General features: G+C 44.9%; 2 long non-coding RNA genes across 2 annotated transcripts in view; one reads left to right on the top strand and one right to left on the bottom strand.

The window, feature by feature from the left end:
- LOC139045543 (uncharacterized) overlaps positions 1-17135 on the top strand; it is a 36644-nt gene extending 19509 nt beyond the window's left edge. The window contains exons 4-5 of the long non-coding RNA XR_011504092.1: positions 125-9355; positions 10499-17135. This is a non-coding gene — a long non-coding RNA (uncharacterized lncRNA). The remainder of the gene's footprint in view (positions 1-124; positions 9356-10498) is intronic.
- On the bottom strand, positions 4940-19202 carry LOC139045544 (uncharacterized). Its single transcript, XR_011504093.1, has 3 exons — positions 17713-19202; positions 17148-17253; positions 4940-5076 (listed from the first exon to the last, which is right to left on the bottom strand). It is a non-coding gene; the product is annotated as an uncharacterized lncRNA (long non-coding RNA).
- Between the last annotated feature and the right edge of the window lie 796 nt (positions 19203-19998).

Here is a 19998-nt window from a genome sequence, read left to right as displayed (position 1 = left end):
GTTCCCCAGGGAAAATGGAATTTTATAGCCCTGGAGACTCAGTTACACATCAGCTGCCCTTTAGCCCCACTCCCTCCCACCCCCAGCCACACATTCTGACTGGCTCTCTCCATCTGGCTTCCAGGCCTGCCAAAGCACTCCAAGACAGAGGTGATTCCTTCCTCGCTGGCTCACGTTGTCAAGCAAGATGTGTGAAGCCAAAGACAGGTATCTGTCAAGGAGGCCAAGATCTGGGATCCCAGCAGCCTCTGGCTGGTGGAGATGAGGAGGCGACTGGGGCTCTTGCATAGCGCCTAGAGACAGCTCCCTGAGGAGGAGAAGGGTTCCTTATGTAAGAGAAGCACGTGGGTTTGAGCACTGCTATTCACCTGTTGCTAATTAGTGCTCTGCCAGTCAGGAAAAATCCGCCTGCCTGTGTAAGCTCACCTAGCTGTCAGGATGAAGATATAGAGACACAATCCAGAAGGGTTCAGTTCAGTTCAACAAAACCATTTATTGAACCACGTCCTACTCTGTTAGGTGCTGGAGATACCAAAATAAATAAACCCGTGTCCCTGTTCACAAGGAGCTCGTGGTCAAGAAGAGGCGCCCTGGCCAGTAAACGGTCCTTTACAATCCCTGTGATCCATAAAACGAAACAGTCTCCAGGGTACAAAAATCCTGCAGAAGTGCTTTGAAAGTTGTCAGGCAGACCCAATGGTTCTTTCCAGAAGGGCATTCCAGGCAAAGAGAACAGTATGTGCAAAAGCAGAGGAGTGTCGCTGGCGTTCTCTAACCTGAAAGAGTAAAATTAAGCTAAGTTTCAAATGCTAGGAGCAAAGCCAACAAGGCTGCCTCCTTCTGACAGGGCCAAAATCTGAGCAGGAAAACCAGAGAGAAGAGAGCAGGTAAGAAGAGGCCGGGACTGAATGGACTGAGAAGGGCGGGGAGAAGGGAGGTCGGGAGGCTGCCCAGACAACCAGCTGGCGCTGAGGCCTTTGTGGGTCAGTGAGGATGCTGCTTGCGAGAGCTGGCCTAGCTTAGACGCAGGGTACGCTGTGCCATGCAAATACGGCTGTATTCAGACCCTAACATTCCCAGCCAGTCCAAGGGCGGCTGCTCTGCTTGAAGAAAGAGCGGGATCTGGGGCCCAGCAACATTTTAAAGCCCCTGCACACAGCCCTCTGTGTCTGAGAGGGCATGGACAGGGATAAAAGGGAAAGTCCGTGAGTGCTGACAAAGAGAAATGGCAAGCAATAGGATATATTGGAGTATATGAGGAAGCCATTTGGTGTAAACCTAATTCGGCCTGACCTTGTTCTTCCAAAAGGGCCTGACCGTGGCCGTTGAGCATGCATCATATACCTGCTTTAGACATTCCCTATGGTAAGAACAAAGGCCCTTGAGATAAAGGTGCAACTTCCCTCCCCCTCCCAACGTTGGCATTCCCTTAAGGATTAAGCATCTTTTCTTAGGCTAGGAACTGATTGCTGCGCTCACCTGTGACCACCCAGCTTGAGACAACAGACTTGCTTCCTGCTGTGTCCCCAGCCCGCTGGGATAGCAGACCCACTACCTGCTGTGTCCATCAAGTGCTGTGCCGACAGGGCAATCTTGTGACTATTGTGGGAGGGACATTTCAATCATATGTAAAGCATCCTCTTTGGGGGTATATAACCACTCTGTGTACCTCACTTCTTTGGTGCCCTTTCTTCCTTCAGGAAAAAAGGCCCCGGGCCATGGTCCTCACATTTTAGCTCAGAATAAACTCTCCCAAATTTTCATTTATAGATTGGTTATGGATTATTTTCTTCGACAGTGCAGAGCCGAAATCTGCCCATGTGTACACAAGGGGAAGTTTTATAAGAACCCTGGGGGCAAAGAGAACACAAGAATAGAAAGGTTTACAGAACAAAAAAGAACGCCCACTGGAGGGATGCTCTGTTCTGTCTCCCCCTGTAAGGAGATTTTCCCTCAAATGTCGGGCTCTGTGCTCAGTTCTCTTTTCAGTGTCACTCTCTGTGGGTCATCTCAACCCAGCCCGTGACTTTAATTACCAGTCTCCAGGCCAGTGTCTCTCTCCTGGAAACAACTGCTCACTGGACATCTTTACTTTGAACCCTGTGGAGGCTCAAACCTAGTGTGTCAAACTGAATATGTCATCACCATCCCTCCTCCCCCAAGCCCTCTCCAACAGACCCTGGCTCAGGGACTGGTACCTGAGTTCTCCTTGATGCCTGACCCAGAAATCCCGTGAGGCCTCTCTCTCACTCTCTCTCTAATTGAACTATTTACTAAATCACTCTAGAATCTACTTACGTTGTATTGGTTTCCTATTGCTGCTGTAAAAAATTTCTACAAATTTAGTGGTTTAAAACAATGCAAATTTATTTTCTTACAGTTCTGGAGGTCAGAAGTCTAAAATGGGTTTCACTGGGCTAAAATCAAGGCAGGGCTGTGCTCCTTCCAGAGGCTTTGGCGGGAATCAATACCCTTGATGTTTTCCAGCTTCTAGAGGCTGCCTGCATTCCTTGGCTCTTGCCCCATCCTCCATCTTGAAAGCCAGCAGCACAGCATCTTCAAATCTCTCTCTGACTTTGACCTTCTGCCTTCTTCTTCCATCTTTTAAGGATTCTTGTGATTACCTTCAGTCCACCCAGATAATCCAGGTTAATCTCCCCATCTCAAAATCCTTAATTTAATCACATCAGCCGAGTCCTTTTGCCTCATAAGGTAAGATTCTCAAGTTCTGGGGATTTGGAAATGAACTCTTTTTTCTGCCATTTAGGTGATTATTCTGCCTACCACACAACTCTCCCCATCCCAACACCACTGCCACCAGCATCTCTCATCTGGAGTCACCAATACATTGCCAGAGCATAGAAGAATCATGAAGCATTTAACAAAGCGGGAGAAGAAAACAGGAGGGAGAGAAGGAAGAAAGAGAGGAGGGGAGGGGAGGGGAGGGAAGGGAGCGTCTTCGCATAGACTCGTTGAGGGAGAGGATGCCTTCCTTCCCACGCTCTCACCTGGTCTCCCTGGCCCCAGTATTTCCCACCAAACCATTCTTGGCCCTGCTATCTCCTTTCACCCTTGCTCTTTGACAGCAAGCCTTTCCTGGCTATTTGCTCTGTCTGGAAGGTTCTCTCTGTACCATCCTAACAGTCACACTCACTCCCCTCCAACCCCCTACACAGAGCACCTGGCTGGGTCCTGGTCCTTCAGGTCCCAGGGGAGTTATCCTCTCCCAGGAAGCCTTCTCAGACTTCCAGATTTAGGTTAGATCCAGCTCCAGGGGCCCATGTCCCCTGCTCTTATCTGTCCTGGCCTTTATCTCACCCTTGTGTAACTGCCTGTTCACTTGTCTATCTTCTCCTCTGAGCTGTCTTGAGGACAAGGTCAGAACCTGGATCCATGCTGTCCCCCAAGCATGTTCGTTGTGAGGCCCAGCAAATATTTTCTTAACAAGACTTTTTAAAATGAAATAAAATAACACTGTTTTTGATTGAAAATTTATACCCCTAGCCCAGGTGTTGCTCTTTCTTAGTGTCTATTACCTATTGCTGACTTGATTGTAGTGACAAAGGCCACAGAGGGATGCTTTCCTATGGTAAGAGAGGGGCCAGTAAACAGTTCAGTGATTGCCATTTGGTTCCAGATTAGGAAGGCAACTGGGGACAAGGCCCTGGCAGAGAGGCCTGGGAGCCTTTCCAAAGCTGGGATCCAGAAGAGAGGTTTCCCCTCTCAGGTCACATAGGCGAGGCGGGACCCTGCTGTCTGTAATTTCATCACGGCCAGAGCTGGATTCCTGCAACATCATAAGAATTCCAGGATTGCATATATGAGGCAGCAGCTGGGCTGTCAGCCTTATGCTAGATGAAGGTAGAGCCAGTGTGGCAGCTCCCCAGCAGGGGGCACACTTGGGGGGCCCCCCAGCCCTCCCACTCCTGCCTCTCCTCTTCCCCCACCAAAGCCCCTTCCCCATCCCTCTCCCCTCCCATTTATATCCCAAATGCCAGGCCCACTCAAGCAGACATTTAAGACAGTACCACCAAACTTGTAGCAACTCCAAGCGTCGTTGGGACTGCTGAGAAAAATTTAACAAACGACTCTTTTCCATCTGTCTTTAATAGATAAAAGATTTACAAAACCATAATTAGTCTCCTTCGGGAGTTGGTGTGGCCAAGACAGATCAGGTCAAAAGTACTTGTCAACTTAGTTCCTGTAGGCTAGAGGATAAACAAGTGTCTCTTTTTCTCCCTCTCTTTCTCTGTTTTTTTAAAAAATATATATATTTTTAATAAATAAAATAAATATTACTAGGACTTTCACAGCCAAAAGTCAGTCTTTCACTTCCATTCCATGTGGAACTTTTTGCTTTGGTTTGTGTATTTTCACAGCTATATGACAGCGCATGGCACATCTATTCCACAACGTATTCATCCATTTTTCTCTTGGTGGACATTTAGGTTGCTCTTGGTCCTTTTCCTCTTTCAAATAATTCCGCAATATAATCTCCTGCATGACTCCTTATGCACACATGGGAAAGTCTCTTAAGTGGAACTGATGGGTAAGTACTTCCTCATCTTTACTAAGGGAGTTATTACTAAACTACCATCCCAAACGGTCGCATCAATTTACACTCTCACCAACGTCACCTGTGTTCCTGTTGCTCCATATCTTCCCCAATACTTCAGCAAAAGTTTTTGGTTTTTATCAGTCTTACAGGTAGAAAATGGTGTCTGGTTTGCTGTAATTTACATTTCCATGACTACTAGTGAGATCGAGCATCTTTTTGTGTATTTATCTGCCTTTTAGAGTTCTTCTTCTGTGAATTGCCTGTTCGTGTCTTTCACCTAATTTTCTTTTAGTTGTTTGCTTTTATCTCATCAGTCTATAGTTTGTTTGTTTTTACATATACATTCTGGATACTAGTCCTTTGTTATTTATAGGCTTTGTCCCTTCAGGTCCTCCAAGAAGCAGACACCAAGGGGGAATTAGAAGTGCAAGACAGTTATTGGGGATAATGCTTCTAAAGGGGGAAGGGAGCAGGAGTGGCCGGGAAGAGCCTTCAGACCCCAACGCAGATCTCGAGACCTGTGAAGGGAGAGAGAAGATAAGAAGATTGGGGAGGAAGATCCTTCATCTGCAGGGCAGTGCTGAGACAGTCTCCGCCAGGCTAATGGGGAGGCCCAGAAGAAAGTTTGCCTTTCAAAGGAGTCTGACATGGGGCAGGAACAGTTCAGCTCTGGTTCTCCTACCATGCTGAGTCGTTAGTGGAGATCAGGCCAGGGAGAGCATGGCCTCAGCTTGAACACTGTGCTGGATCTCCAAGGTGTGGCAGTTCCAGGATGTCAGCCAATCACACACCTGCCAGGTGTTCCTCTCTTGAAGGGACACTGATCTGCCACATTGCCAACGTCTTCTCCCAGTTTGTGCTTGCCCTTTTTTTATTTTTCCCTTATGGTGTCTTTTGATGAAAAGAAGCTTTGCATTTTAATACAAACAGATTTACCACTATTTTTCTTCATGGTTAGCACTTTTTGTGTTTTCAGAGTTTATTGCCTACACTGTGATCTTGAAAGTTTTCTATATTTTCTGCCAGAAGTCCTAAAGTTCTGCTTTCCAAATTTTCCACCTGGAATTTAATGGGTTGTTTTTGTTTTTCTATATGGGTTGCCAAATTCCCAGTGCCGCTAACTGAATAGTCCATCCTTTCTCTATGGATCTACATGTTCTATCTGTAATATATCAAGTCATTACATGTCCAAGGATCTTGGGGGCCATCTGTTCCATTCTGTTGGTCTATTTGTCTCTTTCTGGGCTAACACCACGCTGCCTTAGTTTAATGTCTTAGAACTTTGTAGAGCAAGTCACTCACCTTGTTTTTTTCAAAATTTAATAACTATTCTGGCCCTTTGCTTTTTTCACAGCAAGGTTAAAATCATCTTGTCTAGCTACACAAAAAGCCCTGCCTGGATTTGGTTGGAGTCACATGGAATTTATAGATTAAATTAGGAAAAACTGAAATGACAGTAAATCTTTATATCATGAACACAACTTATCTATCTATTGAAGAATACCTAAATAAATGAAGTTTTGTAATTTTCATCATAAAGATCATTCATACATTTCATTAGCTTTATTTCTGGTCCCTTATAAGCTTTTGTTTCTCTTACAGATGTTAACTTTAAAAAGCTTTTTTTTCTAACAGTGATTGACCATAAAAACGCAAATCAGGGGTTGGGCGGGTGGCCTAGCACTTAGGTTCGCAAACGCCACTTCTGTGGCCCGGGGTTCGCAGGTTCCAATCCTGAACATGGACCTAGCACTGCTCGTCAAGTCATACTGTGGCGGCATCCCACATAAAATAGAGGAAGATTGGTACAGATGTTAGCTCAGCGACAATCTTCCTCAAACAAAAAGAGGAAGATTGGCAACAGATGTTAGCTCTGAGCCAATCTTCCTCACACACACACCCCAAATAAATGCAAATCAATTTTTGTACAATGATCTTCTATTTAGCAACCTTGAGGCATTCTCTTATAAATTGTATGAGCCTCTTTTCTACACATCTCTAGAAAATCTGGATGCTTCTGTTTCTTAGGAAAATCCATCAGCAGGGGCTTACCCTTTGTTATGCAAGCAGAGGAAGAGGCCATTTGCTGACTCTCCTGGCTAAACAGCGATGCCCTCTTCTGGAGACCTGCCAGCAAGACAGCACTCTCCCAGGAGATAGCTGTTGTGCTTGTTTAGATCAAACAAGGATCTGGACAGAATGGCCTAGCTTGAGGTCAGCTTTACTGTTACAAAACAGAATGGTCCCCAGGCAAAAGGCTCAGAGCCAGCTGGGTTAGACAAGGGGCTGCCTGGATGACCTGATTAGAGGATGTCGCTTTTCAATTGGCCGCATCCACTCTATCCTTCCACTCTCCCTACTTGAAAAGGCCTTGGGGATAGACATCAGAAAGCAGGCCAGAAGGAGGAGGGAGCACTGCATCGAGAAAGGGAGTTAGAGGGAAGCCTGCCCCCCAACTCACCCCCACCCTGCCCAGCTCTCAAGCTGTTCCCCAACTAAGTTCCACCTGAAGTGTCCATCTGGCCTGACTGCTAGAGGGGCAGTTGGGTGAGTTTGAGAGATCTGTGTGAGGACAAGAAGATGTGTTCTGTGGACTGTCGGCTTTGAGGTCATCCTAAGTAGATACTGGAGAAAGAGAGAGAGGATAAATACACAGGCCTCTCATCGGCCCTCAGCTCTCTCCACAAAACAGTCCTGAGGAGAGGTGACTTTTCCAGAGATCCCATTATCTCCTCTCTCATTTCTCCACAGCCTAATTAGGTATATAGGGTCCTGATGACGTAATGAGAAGACCTAGGTTTTATTTTCATAGCCAACAAAGCTGTGAGCCAGTGGGGCACAGTGATAAATGAATATGATTCGAGTCATATAGATAGTAGTTCAAATCCCCATGTGATCTCAGGCACGGTATAGTCAACTCTTCTGAGCTTTGGTTTCTCCCTCCCTCTAAGGGAGAAGAAAACACCTCCCTAGTGGGGTTGTTGCGATGATTAAATTAAATCACATACATTGCACCAAAGTGGATGCCTGATAAAGCTGTTTGAGTCTTTGGAAGGTTTGTGGGGAAATCATTGAATCACTTTTCTAGTTTAATGGGGTGTCAGGTACTTGCCAATCTCACCTTTTTTCCAGTGAACCAAGAAATGTGAGTTCCACTGAAATGAGCAGCCGCTAAGTACGGGGCTGTGTGCTCAGGATGGAATTTATGTACACACGTTAACTCATCTTATCCTTACAACAACTCTGTGAGGTGGATAGAGAAGATATTACAGCCATGCTGCAAATGAAGAAACCAGGGTTCAGAGAAGCAACTTCCCAAAGTCAGATGCAGGATGCAGAAGGGCAGAGATAAGAAGCTGTATCCTTCCTGGGAGCCTTTGCTGCTTGGGCCCCACCAGGTCATTTGCCTTCTCCTGTCCTGACAACCTAGTCCCAGGCCTCAGGTAACCCCACGGTTTTTAACCGAGCTCCAGGGCAGTCCTGACCTCTCTTTTTCAGATGACAAATTAAGTATTTCAATTGCCAGGAGCAACAGTTCACTGACTCACATGACCTTTCCAGTCTCTAGTGTTTTCCTGCTACCACGAATTGACTGAAAAGCTATTGTTTTTCTTGTTCTTGTTTTTCATAGGAACTGCCGTTCTGTATAATGTTCATGAGCTGGAAAGTACAATCAGATAAAAGTAGACAGGAAAGAAAGGTTAATGGGAAGAAAAGAGGGGCAAGAGAGGCTATTGATAGGAATCAGCAAATCCTTATTCAAACAAAAAAGGACTGTTCTTGTTATAGATTGACTTTATTATAATAACCTATGCATTTGTATGGCTCCCTCTGTTCATTTATAAGGTTCTGGAGGGGAAAGTGTTTTTGTGTGTGTGTGTCTGTCTGTCTGTCTGTTTTTAATCTTTTACAGCATGTGGCCTAGTGTCTAGCACATAAACAACTGACCTATAGAAGGAAGCAAGTGGTGGCCCATCTTCCCAGAAATGCCTTCTCTTCTGGCTTTCAGTTATGTCTGACATTCATACCATGAGAGTCTCTCTCTTGAAGATCGTTCCCTTTAGGTTACCTGGGTCCTACTCATTGTCCACAAAGCACAGCAGAATACATGGGAGGAGGCCTTTGGAGATTCAAATTGAGGGAAAGGCTGACATGTGGGACATAGTCATCCTGTGATGGAAACACTCCTGGGACATGGAGCATGGCTCTGGCCCTTGTGAGAAGGAGGAGAAATCACTCCATAAAGAGGATCTCTAAGAAGACAAACATTGCTCATGCCATCATCTGTCAGGACCAGTTTGACTTGGGTCTGGTTCCATGTCGCAGCCTGGGCCACAAGGCAAAGCAAAACTAAGTGGCTCATGTGTGATTCAAGCTGATGACCCTGGTCTCCTTCCTTTTGGTCTCCATCAAAATTGGGCTGGACTACTATGGATCTCTGCAGGGCCCAAAATGGTCTTTAGAGCAGAGGATGCCCAGAGCCTCATTCCATCAGGACAAGTCAAGAGGCTACTGATGAATTTGTTTCATTTACTACTTTGATCATTGGTTTACTTAGTCACTCACTAATTAACATATTTATCTCTACTTTGCTACAAAATGGATTTAAGATGAAATCAGTTCATCCAGAAGATGAAATTTTTAAGTGAATTCACTTCTATCATCAACTGCATTCAATAGTTTAATTCAAGAAATAATTGTTAAATACCAACTCTAGTAGCAGTGAGACAATATCTATGAAAAGACAAAGATGGCCCCACCCAAATGCACCTAAAGTCTGGGCGCAGCTGTGGATAAGTAAGTAGACAGTTATAATACAATTGCACGTCAATTGTCCTATGATTCTGGTGATCTTGGCTAAATATTCTATCTTACTATCAGTCAGTCGCTAACTACTGTAAAAATTAGTTTTCATAGATGTTCATATTTTATATACTCTAATGACTTCTCACTAATTATCATATCACTCCCCAACAACCAAAAATTGCTCTCCAGATTAAGGCTGATGCAGCAGCAGCCCCTTGTCCCCTACTCCCAGCCTTTGCTGTCCAACAGCCTGCTCTTCCCACCCAGGCAGTGGCCACTGGGACAGAGCTCTGCCTTTATAAATGGAAGAACTTACGAGCAAATATATCAATGAATGAGAATGAATGTTAAAGCAATCAGTAGACAATTTTAAATGCAACTTGCCAACCACAAGAAAGCATGGGGAAGCAACTCAATTTGTAGAGATTCCATTCCGGGTCTAGCTCTGTTTAGCTCAGATTATCAAGTTTACTTCAGAATTAAATTTAATAAACTCCTACGAAAGCCTGACTAGGACTCAGGGGGTCTTTGTGCCCCAGGGCACCCACAGGAGCCAGTCCTTCTCCAGTCTGGGATCCTCTGTGCCTGTCTCCAGAGAACTTTGTTTCACCTGCCTCCATCCCCAGTGCCGGTCGGGTTTGTCCCTTCACTGAGGAGCTGCTAGTGATCCAGGTCTTTCTCTGGGCTTACTCATAAAAGAGACCCTGGTTCTCTGGACCCCCAGGCTGCATGAAAGAGCTGAACCCAAGCCAAGCACCTAACAGTCCTGTCCAGAGGACTATGGGAAATTCCTTTGACCTCTCAGAGCCAGAGTTTCCTTCCGGGGGAAATAGGGATTCTGCTACCTGCTCTGCCTTCCTCCCCAGGCTGGCTGTGAGGCTCAGAGCCCTGTGAGGTGTACAGCCCTGTATAAAGAGAGGGAGGGGTTCTACTCGCTCACCCACCTTCGGCTGGGATGCCTGGTTCCCTTTGCTCTGCGCTCACCTGCGTCCTGGAGCCTCCACTGTGGTCGGGAGAAGTCGGGCCAGTTTGCAGAGGGCCACGGCCACATTTTCCTTGCTTTTTGTTTTTGTTTGGCCTTGTTTTGTGTTAAATGACCCTAACACTTTTTCCTCCCACTTGCTCCAATTCCAGATATTTTAAATCGAGTGTTTGCTATCCCAAACCTAGATTACAATCTGAAGAAGAGTAGAAACAAAACTCTGTATAAACTGACAGAAGAATGAAGCCGATCTCAGGGGCTGGGGTCCGAATTGAAATCCCATGATCTTCCAGCTGCAAGTGACCACGCAAACCCGTCCCTGCATTTGACAGATGAAGAAATGGAAGCCTGACCACCGGCCCCAGGTCACCCCACAAGTTCTTGAAGACCAAGACCCAGGAACCACAGTCTTCATCTCCCCAGGTGGAGACCAAGGATAATGGCCAATATTTGTACCCAAAGCTTTAAACTTTTTCTGAATGTGTTTGAATTTATTCTCTCATTTCATCTTCTCAAGATGTCGCTTTCCGCAAATGAGGGGGAAATCAGGCCAGAGAAAGATAAATGGCTTCCCTGTGTCATTCACCAAGTCCGTGCCTGGGTTGTAACTGGAATCCCAGGACCCAAGTTTCCCAGCACCTACTTTCAACAGTAAATAGAACACTCGCGAAGTGGGATTTATACCAGGGACACAGGGATGGTTCAACATCCGCAAGTCAATCAACGTGATACACTACATCAACAAAATGAAAAACAAAAACCACATGATCATCTCAATAGACGCAGAGAAAGCATTCGACAAGATCCAACACCCATTTATGATAAAAACCCTCAGTAAAATGGGTATAGAAGGAAAGTACCTCAACATAATAAAGGCCATATATGATAGACCCACAGCCAACATCATACTCAATGGACAAAAGTTGAAAGCCATCCCTCTGAGGACAGGAACAAGACAAGGGTGCCCACTTTCACCACTCCTATTCAACATAGTACTGGAGGTGCTGGCCAGAGCAATTCGGCAGGAAAAAAAAATAAAAGGAATCCAAATAGGTAACGAAGAAGTAAAACTCGCATTGTTTGCAGACGACATGATCTTATACATAGAAAACCCCAAAGAATCCACAGAAAAACTATTAGAAATAATCAACAACTACAGCAAAGTAGCAGGGTATAAAATTAACGTGCATAAATCAGTAGCATTTCTATACACTAACAATAAACTAACAGAAAAAGAACTCAAGAACTCTATCCCATTCACAATCGCAACGAAAAGAATAAAATACCTTGGGATAAACTTAACCAAGGAAGTGAAGGATCTATACAATGAAAACTACAAGACTTTCTTGAAAGAAATAGGCGATGACATAAAGAGATGGAAAAACATTCCTTGCACATGGATTGGAAGAATAAACATAGTTAAAATGTCCATACTACCTAAAGCAATATACAGATTCAATGCTATCCCAATCAGAATCCCAAGAACATTCTTCACAGAAATTGAACAAACAATCCTAAAATTCATATGGGGGAACAAAAGACCACGAATTGCTAAAGCAATCCTGAGCAAGAAAAACAAAGCCGGCGGAATCACAATCCCCGATTTCAAAACATACTACAAAGCTACAGTGATCAAAACAGCATGGTACTGGTACAAAAACAGGTCCACAGATCAATGGAACAGAATTGAAAGCCCAGAGATAAAACCACACATCTATGGACAGCTAATCTTCGACAAAGGAGCAGAGGGCCTACAATGGAGAAAAGAAAGTCTCTTCAACAAATGGTGCTGGGAAAACTGGACAGCCACATGCAAAAGATTGAAAATCGACCATTCTTTTTCACCACACACCAAAATAAACTCAAAATGGATCAAAGACCTAAAGATTAGGCCTGAGACAATAAGTCTTTTGGAAGAGAATATAGGCAGTACACTCTTTGACATCAGTTTCAAAAGAATCTTTTCGGACACTGTAACTCCTCAGTTGAGGGAAACAATAGAAAGAATAAACAAATGGGACTTCATCAGACTAAAGAGCTTCTTCAAGGAAAGGGAAAACAGAATTGAAACAAAAAAACAGCTCACTAATTGGGAAAAAATATTTACAAGCCACTTATCCGACAAAGGGTTAATCTCCATAATATACAAAGAACTCACACTGCTTAACAACAAAAAAACAAACAACCCGATCAAAAAATGGGCAGAGGACATGAACAGACATTTCTCAAAAGAAGATATGAATATGGCCAATAGACACATGAAAAGATGTTCATCATCGCTAATCATCAGGGAAATGCAAATCAAAACTACACTAAGATATCACCTTACCCCCGTTAGATTGGCAAAAACATCCAAAACCAAGAACGACAAATGTTGGAGAGGTTGTGGAGAAAGAGGAACCCTCATACACTGTTGGTGGGAATGCAAACTGGTACAGCCACTATGGAAAACAGTATGGAGATTTCTCAAAAAGTTAAAAATAGAAATACCCTATGACCCAGCCATCCCATTACTGGGTATCTATCCTAAGAACCTGATATCAGATATCTCAAGAGTCCGTTGCACCCCTATGTTCATCGCAGCATTATTTACAATAGCCAAGACGTGGAACCAGCCTACATGCCCAGAAACTGATGATTGGATAAAGAAGATGTGGTATATATACACAATGGAATACTACTCAGCCATAAAAAAAGACGAAATTGGCCCATTCACAACAATGTGGATGGACCTCGAGGGCATTATGTTAAGCGAAATAAGTCAGTCAGAGAAAGACGAACTCTATATGACTCCACTCATAGGTGGAAATTAGTATATTGAGAAGGAGATCTGATCGGTGGTTACCAGGGAAAAGGGGGGGTGGGGGGAGGGTACGGAGGGGGAAGTGGTGTACCCACAACATGACTAACAAAAATGTACAACTGAAATTTCACAAGCTTGTAATCCATCATAACATTAATAAAAAAAAAAAAAATAGAACACTCACGGTGCCTTGTGAGAGCAGAGGTGCTCAAGGAGCCTGGTGATTTATGAGGAAGCCCTGGCCTGTCGAGTGTTACTATTGTTATACGTCTTAGCTTGAAGGGAAGAAAGGTCTCTGGTCTGGGCCGAGGGCCAATCTACTCTTTAATGCAATGGAATGATCTAGCACAGTAGTTCTCAAAGTGGGGTCCCAGGACCAGCAGCATCAGCGTTACCTGGGGACTTAGTGGAAATGCAAATTCTCCACTCTCACCCCAGACTGACTGGATCAGACACTGGGAGACAGACCCACAGTCTGTGTTTGAACAAGGCTTTGGGGGGATTCTAAAGCATGCTCGAGTTTGAGGACATAGGCTCTAGAGCAATGTTCTCAAATTTTGGTCCTGGGACCCCTGGCCTCAGGATTTCCAAAGGGACCTTCTGAAATAGGCGATTTGGTGGTGCAAGAAAATGAGAGAACCAAGGTTTATTCCTTCAGTCCAGCATTTCCCAAACCGGTCTAATCTTAAATATTACTGGGGACCTCTTAAAAAGACCGGTGTCCTGGCCCCTGCCCCAGGGGATTCAGAACCAGAGTGGGAGAGAGGGGTTGAAACAGCCAGGCTCAGATTCAGATGCAACCCCTTGGGGGGTGTGGCCCACTTATCCAAACTCACTTGAAAATTACTGCTCTGGGGCTTCAGTGACCACTGGCTTACTTATAATATCCACCTTAGCCCGACACCATCAACATCTATGAAGGACTCACTTGCTGGTCCTTCATTCAGCAAATAAATATTATTCAAAAACTATTGTTTTTTAAGCCCAAGAGAATACCAAAAAAATTTTAATACAAATTTCTGTCTTTGATCATTTTTTGGGGTTACTCACAGATAGATCAGGCAAAGAGTAGCCCACAGAGACCCCTGAAAACAAAGCACTCAGTAAGGATGGAGAAAAGAATGCTGACAAACTAAGGAAGAAGGAGAGAGGGACAAGAAGATAAGGCCCGCGGGTGGGGCAGAGAAGCAGAGAGTCCATGGAAAACTAATAAAGGGTGATTCTGGTCCATCAGACCACGAGAGGGAGTCCAGCTTGGTGGTTAAACACATGGCCTTTTGAGGCTGCTTAGTTTAAGCACCAATTCTGTCCCCTTCTAACAGACAGGTGACTCAACCTTTTTGAACCTCAGTTTTCTCATCTAAAAATAGGCTAATAATAGTCCCTCTCTTGAAGGGTCATGAATAGCAAATGCAGTGATGTTGCTGGTATTTTACTAGGCTCTATCAGCTGGTGTGGGCGCATCGATAGCAGGAAGGACTCAGTCATTGGGAACCATTATGATTCTAAACACCTCCTTTTGGCAGAAATCACTCCAACTTTTTCTCTCTATTTACCACCTCTCAGTCAAGAGAAAGTCTGGGGCCCGCCCGGTGGTGCAGCAGTTAAGTTCGCATATTCCACTTCTCAGTGGCCTGGGGTTCACCTGTTCGGATCCCAGGTGCAGACATGGCACTGACACCGCATAGCAAAAGCCATGCTGTGGTAGGTGTCCCATGTATAAAGTAGAGGAAGATGGGCACGGAAGCTCAGGGCCAATCTTCCTCAGCAAAAAGAGGAGGATTGGCAATAGTTAGCTCAGGGCTAATCTTCCTCAAAAAAGAAAAAAGAGAAAGTCTGTACCCTTGTAGACCATGCCTATGGATGACAAGGCCTGTTCCTGACTTACTTTAAAACCAGACCACACACCAATAAATGGTGTTAATATGGCCCTTCTTATCCCACTGATGAATAAGGAGAGGCAGATCAGACAGGTCCCTAGTCCTGGGACAGCGGGGCCAGCAGCCCTCACGGGCACAGAGGGGCAGGCCAAGGCACACGGAGCCTCCTTTGTGGATCAGCTTAAACTCGGCAGGACCTAATCCCAGGTGCACCTTCTGCTCGTAGCCCTCGGCTGGGCTAAGCAGGTTCCTTTCAAGGGTTCTCTCTGCATCTCTTGCTGTTCCTAAGGCTGGTTCCCTCTTCCCAACCTCAGCTCACATCTCCACTTACCAGGCATAACAAGGTAAGTTGATTAGAAAAGAAACAAAGTTGACAAGAATTTTATTTTCTCTGGGAGACCCCCTGCAAAGGGACAAGCCCCCGCTCCAAGCTAGAGCAGGTGATAGACTATTAAGTGGTTAACGGGTCACTCTCCACCAGCGGTTCTCAAATTTGAGTGCCCAGCACAGTCCCCTGAGGGGCTTGTTCTAACACAGACTGCAGCACCCCACCTCAGAATTTCTAATTCCGCAGGCGTGGGCTGGGGCCTGAGAATTTGCCTTTCTAACAAGTTCCCAGGTGAAGCTGATGCTGCTGGCTCCTGGACCACGCCTTGAAGACCACTACTCTACATTTTGGAGAAAAAAATCTACAGCTTATCAGAAACTATACATTATCATAGAAAAGTCAAATTAAAAGATAATCTTCCTCAATGGCTAATGATAATGCGGGCTGGAAGGAATTCTAAAATACTATCACTAAATAGGCATCAGATTATCTTTATTATGTCATACTTGAGTACAGTACCGGTCCCAATCAGGAGTCAGTTTATTGCTTATGAGCATGATGGTCATCTCATAATTTTGTTTTTAATTTTTGGAAAACTTTGGTATCCAGTATAATATGAGGGTGCTTGAATGACTCACCCTCGCAAAAGCATCTTCTGCTTTATAAGAAATTCCCAATGTCAGAATCACAGTCGGGGATGGTGTGTCTGGACCTATACAGAGAACGCAGCAGGAAACCTGGAGTACCTCCTGGTCTTCTCTCATTTAGCTTGGAAACATTAATTAAATTAGTTTGTTAACACTTTGGTGCTGAGATAGTGAGATGCAATGAAGTTCTCTGGGTAGGACAATGGCTAAAACCAGCCCCAGGGGAAAACGAGACTGGAGGAGGGGGGTGGGTGGGCAGGGCACTTGAAGACTTGGGTGTGCTGGGTGTGAGTGTGGCTACCCAAGGACAAAGGAGGAAAGGAGACATTGAACTAAAGTTATGGAGAGGTCCTGGGGTACATGCTGTCCTGTACCGCCATCTTGATTATCAAAGGGGATTGCAAGATGCAAAAGAGAGGGGTAAAGGTGAGAGAAAAACAGTTCCTGACTGCCCCAAAGGGAAGTGATTAATGACTTGGCTCCTGACCAGCTATGTATGCCCTGTTTAATTCACAAGAGCCTCATCTCTCCCTCGTGTATTGTCCCAGTTCTCGTCCTGTACTCAGGAAGGCATGCTCTCTGTACAGGTCATTCCACAAGGAGGCTGGGTCACTTATTTCTGGGAGGATGTGGTACAGGTCCATGGAGAGAGAAGATAGACAGCTCGACCTCAGAGAGAAATATGTACTCTGAAATTTGAGATGTCTTTTGCTAATTCCCGTGGAGACTGGTGTCAGGTAACCGAGGACAAGATTGTAAACACAGGCGCCTCTGTCTGCTCCTGTTTTGTGAGCAGCGTCCAGGGAACGCTCTCTTCCTGGGGCAGCCTCCTTGGGCCTAGAGCCAGTTCGTGGTATAGAAACCTTGCCTGGAAAGGAATATTTCTCTTGTGCAGGATCAAAAGAGGCTTCTGGGGGAGCTCAGTGCCTTAGTGGACAGCAATGTACTCAAAGAGGGGGACAGATTAGAGTGCTGGAAAACAGGATGGTTAAGGTTAAGGGGCTCAAAACAGAAGGCAAGGGGCTGCACCAACAAAGGCTTTCAAATATATCAAAGTAACTGATTTTCATAGCCTTCTGAGCATGAACCAGGCACTACAGCCAGGCGAGGGAGCAGAAAGAGGCTCAGAGCTCAGTCACTTGCCTGAGGTCTCCCAGCTGGTAGTGACTGAGCCAGGGCTCCATCTGACCTGAGACCCATGCTCTGTCCATCCCATCATGTAGCTCTCTGAGGGGAACAATAGTCCAGCCTGTAATTAAGGGAAAAAGGTATACTCAGGCATTTTCCATTTCTGCAGCATGAGAGCATTAGGTTAGACTTAAGTAGGAGTTGCTTAAAATGGAAATGGATTGCCTAAAGAAGCTAAAGAAATCCCTTTGGGAGGTGAGCCAGCAGTATCACCCTGTCCTGAATGGGAGAATACATAGCAAAGGGGGACCCTTTGCAATCCAGGGGCAGCCCAGAGGAAAAGGTGTGGCTGTGGGGCCTAGATGTGGTTCCGGGGAGTCATAGAGAAGGGAGCACCACAAAGCCTCCCAACACACACACCAAATCAAAACGATTAACCGGGAATTTAAGGGCCGTTTTTACGCTAACTCTCAAAGGACTGAGGCGCTCGTGTGCGACAGGTGGTGAGGTGCCTGTTTTAGGCCGTTAGACTTGCCTGCCTCTCCCCGTGACCCTCCCCCCCATAAATGCCATCGCTCACTCTGATACTTGGAGGAGGAGGAGGAAGATTCGTGCCCAGAGGCCTTGTAAGCAGAAGCCCATCCAAGCCTGGGTGGCTGCCTCCGCCGGCCCTGCCAGGCAGCTGTTGTGTTTCCATCCGTGGAGGGCTGGCTGTGTCCTGGTGCAGACCCAGGGGTCCTCACACCATGAGCGCCAGCCAAGATGGAAGGATTGAGAGCAGCATCAAATCCAAACGCTGGCAGTCTCTTTCCCCATGGGCCTCAGCCGCAGCAAGTCTCAGCATCTGCAAGCGCTCTGCCTCCAGAAATGAGCTCCTTGGGGAGGGGTTCTGCGTGTAACTGGATCCTCTGAAAGGCTCCCGTCCCAGGCGACTAAAGACAGGGAGCGGAGAGCTTTGCTTCGCAGTCACGGTGAACGGTGTCAGATGTTCAAGGCATTCCTTATTTGACCGGCTTTGCCTACCTGGTCCCCCAAACGCCCTTAGGGGCTCCCATTGACCTCTACTCACAATACTGTTCTTGCCTGGATGTGCCTCTGTTTTCTTCCTGTCAGTCTTCTTCCTACTCATCCTCCAAGGACTAACCGGAAGACGCTTCCTCCCTGAAGCCTCCAGGGTCACTCCCCCCAATGGAGATCTCTCCCTCCCTGAATTCTTCGCCCTCCCTGTCTACAGCACTCATTTGACTCTTTCCATGGCCCTACTCCCCTCAAGGTTAGTCGACTTGACTTTTAGATATGTCTATCGAGATGATTATGCTTTTTTTAAATTTCCTCCAGCACATAGTAGACACTCAAATACTTATAGTCTCACTGCCTAAGTATGAATTATGGACAAACTTGTTCCAAAAACATTTTTATTGGGCCTGCATTATATCTTCTCAGAAATAAATATCCCAGATATAATTCCATACCATACAATTGGATAGTTATATGGAAAAAGACAAAATTGAATTCATTTCGCACACTAAAAACCAGAATAATTCCAAATGGGCCAAAGATCTAAATGTAAAAATGAAACCATACAAATAATAGGAAAAAAATGGGTAAAATATTTTATAACCTAGGAGAGGCAAAACCCAGAAGTAATAAGAAAAAAGATTAATAAATTTGGCTCCATGGCAATAAAAAAAAATCGTAAGTAAAATCAAAAAGCAAATGAAAAGCTGGGAGAGATAATTGGAAATTATATCACAGACAAAGAGCTAATATCCTTAACAATTAAAGAACTTCAAAGAAAAAGCCCAATAACCTGATAGAAAAATGGACAAGAGAGATGAACAGGCATTTCACAGAAAAAGAAAAGCAAATGAAAATATGTTCACCGTTGCTCATAACAAGCGAATTGCAAATTTAAACTATCCTGAGATACCATTTCTCATCTTTCAGATAAGCAAAAATCCACAGGCGTGACAACAGACCCTGTTGGTGAGGCTCTGGGGAAACAGTCACTCTCCTACATTGCTGATGGGAATTCAAAATGGTACCATCTCTGTGGAGGAGGGTTTTGTAATGTCAAGCAAAATTTCACGTGCCTTTTCCCTCTGACCCACCAATGACAGTTCTAGGAGTCCACCCTAAATATAACTACCAAAATTATGAAATGACATACGCTCAAGGTTATTCACTGCAGCCCTATCTGTAACAGCAAAGACTGGAAACAACTCAGATGTCCATCAATAGGGGACTGGTTGAATACGTTCTGGAATGTGCACACAGTGAAGTGTTATGCAGCTGTAAAAAGAAGGATGGCCTCCAGAAATACAAGGTCAGAGAGTAAGCATAGTATGCTACCTTTTTTTGTTAGAAAGGGAGGAAGAATACAAGTATACATAGATACAAACAACAATGGGAGGATAACGCACACGGAAGCTATACTTCTCTGCTCAGACCTTTTGTATAATTTTAACTTTCAGCATGTAGATATTTTGCAGTATTAAAAAACAGACTCACATTTAGAAAAGGCAATCCCAATCAATCAAAAGCAAACGGAGAAAAACGAAACCAACAGTGTATCAAGTTGATTTCATCATCACATAGAGAAGAATTATTTCAAGTGACTTTAAAACACAATTCTTTGATGGAACATCCCCAGTGGGTTGGAGCCTACACACAAAGAGAGCCACAAGACATCTTAAACTGTGTTTCTCAGTCTTCCTAATTATTCCACAGGACAAATGACCCAGTTTCGCCAACAAATAAAATGTATAAAAATTAAAAGGAAGACATTCTTTTACAGATTAGAAAAGACTAAAGAGACCTACAACCACATGCAATTGTGAAAAGAGAGTTTTGAAATAATCGAGAA

Source organism: Equus asinus, chromosome 6, assembly GCF_041296235.1.
Source record: "Equus asinus isolate D_3611 breed Donkey chromosome 6, EquAss-T2T_v2, whole genome shotgun sequence".
Lineage (NCBI taxonomy): Eukaryota > Metazoa > Chordata > Mammalia > Perissodactyla > Equidae > Equus > Equus asinus.
Note: the sequence above shows the minus strand (reverse complement) of the source record. Positions and strands in the feature narration are given on the sequence as shown.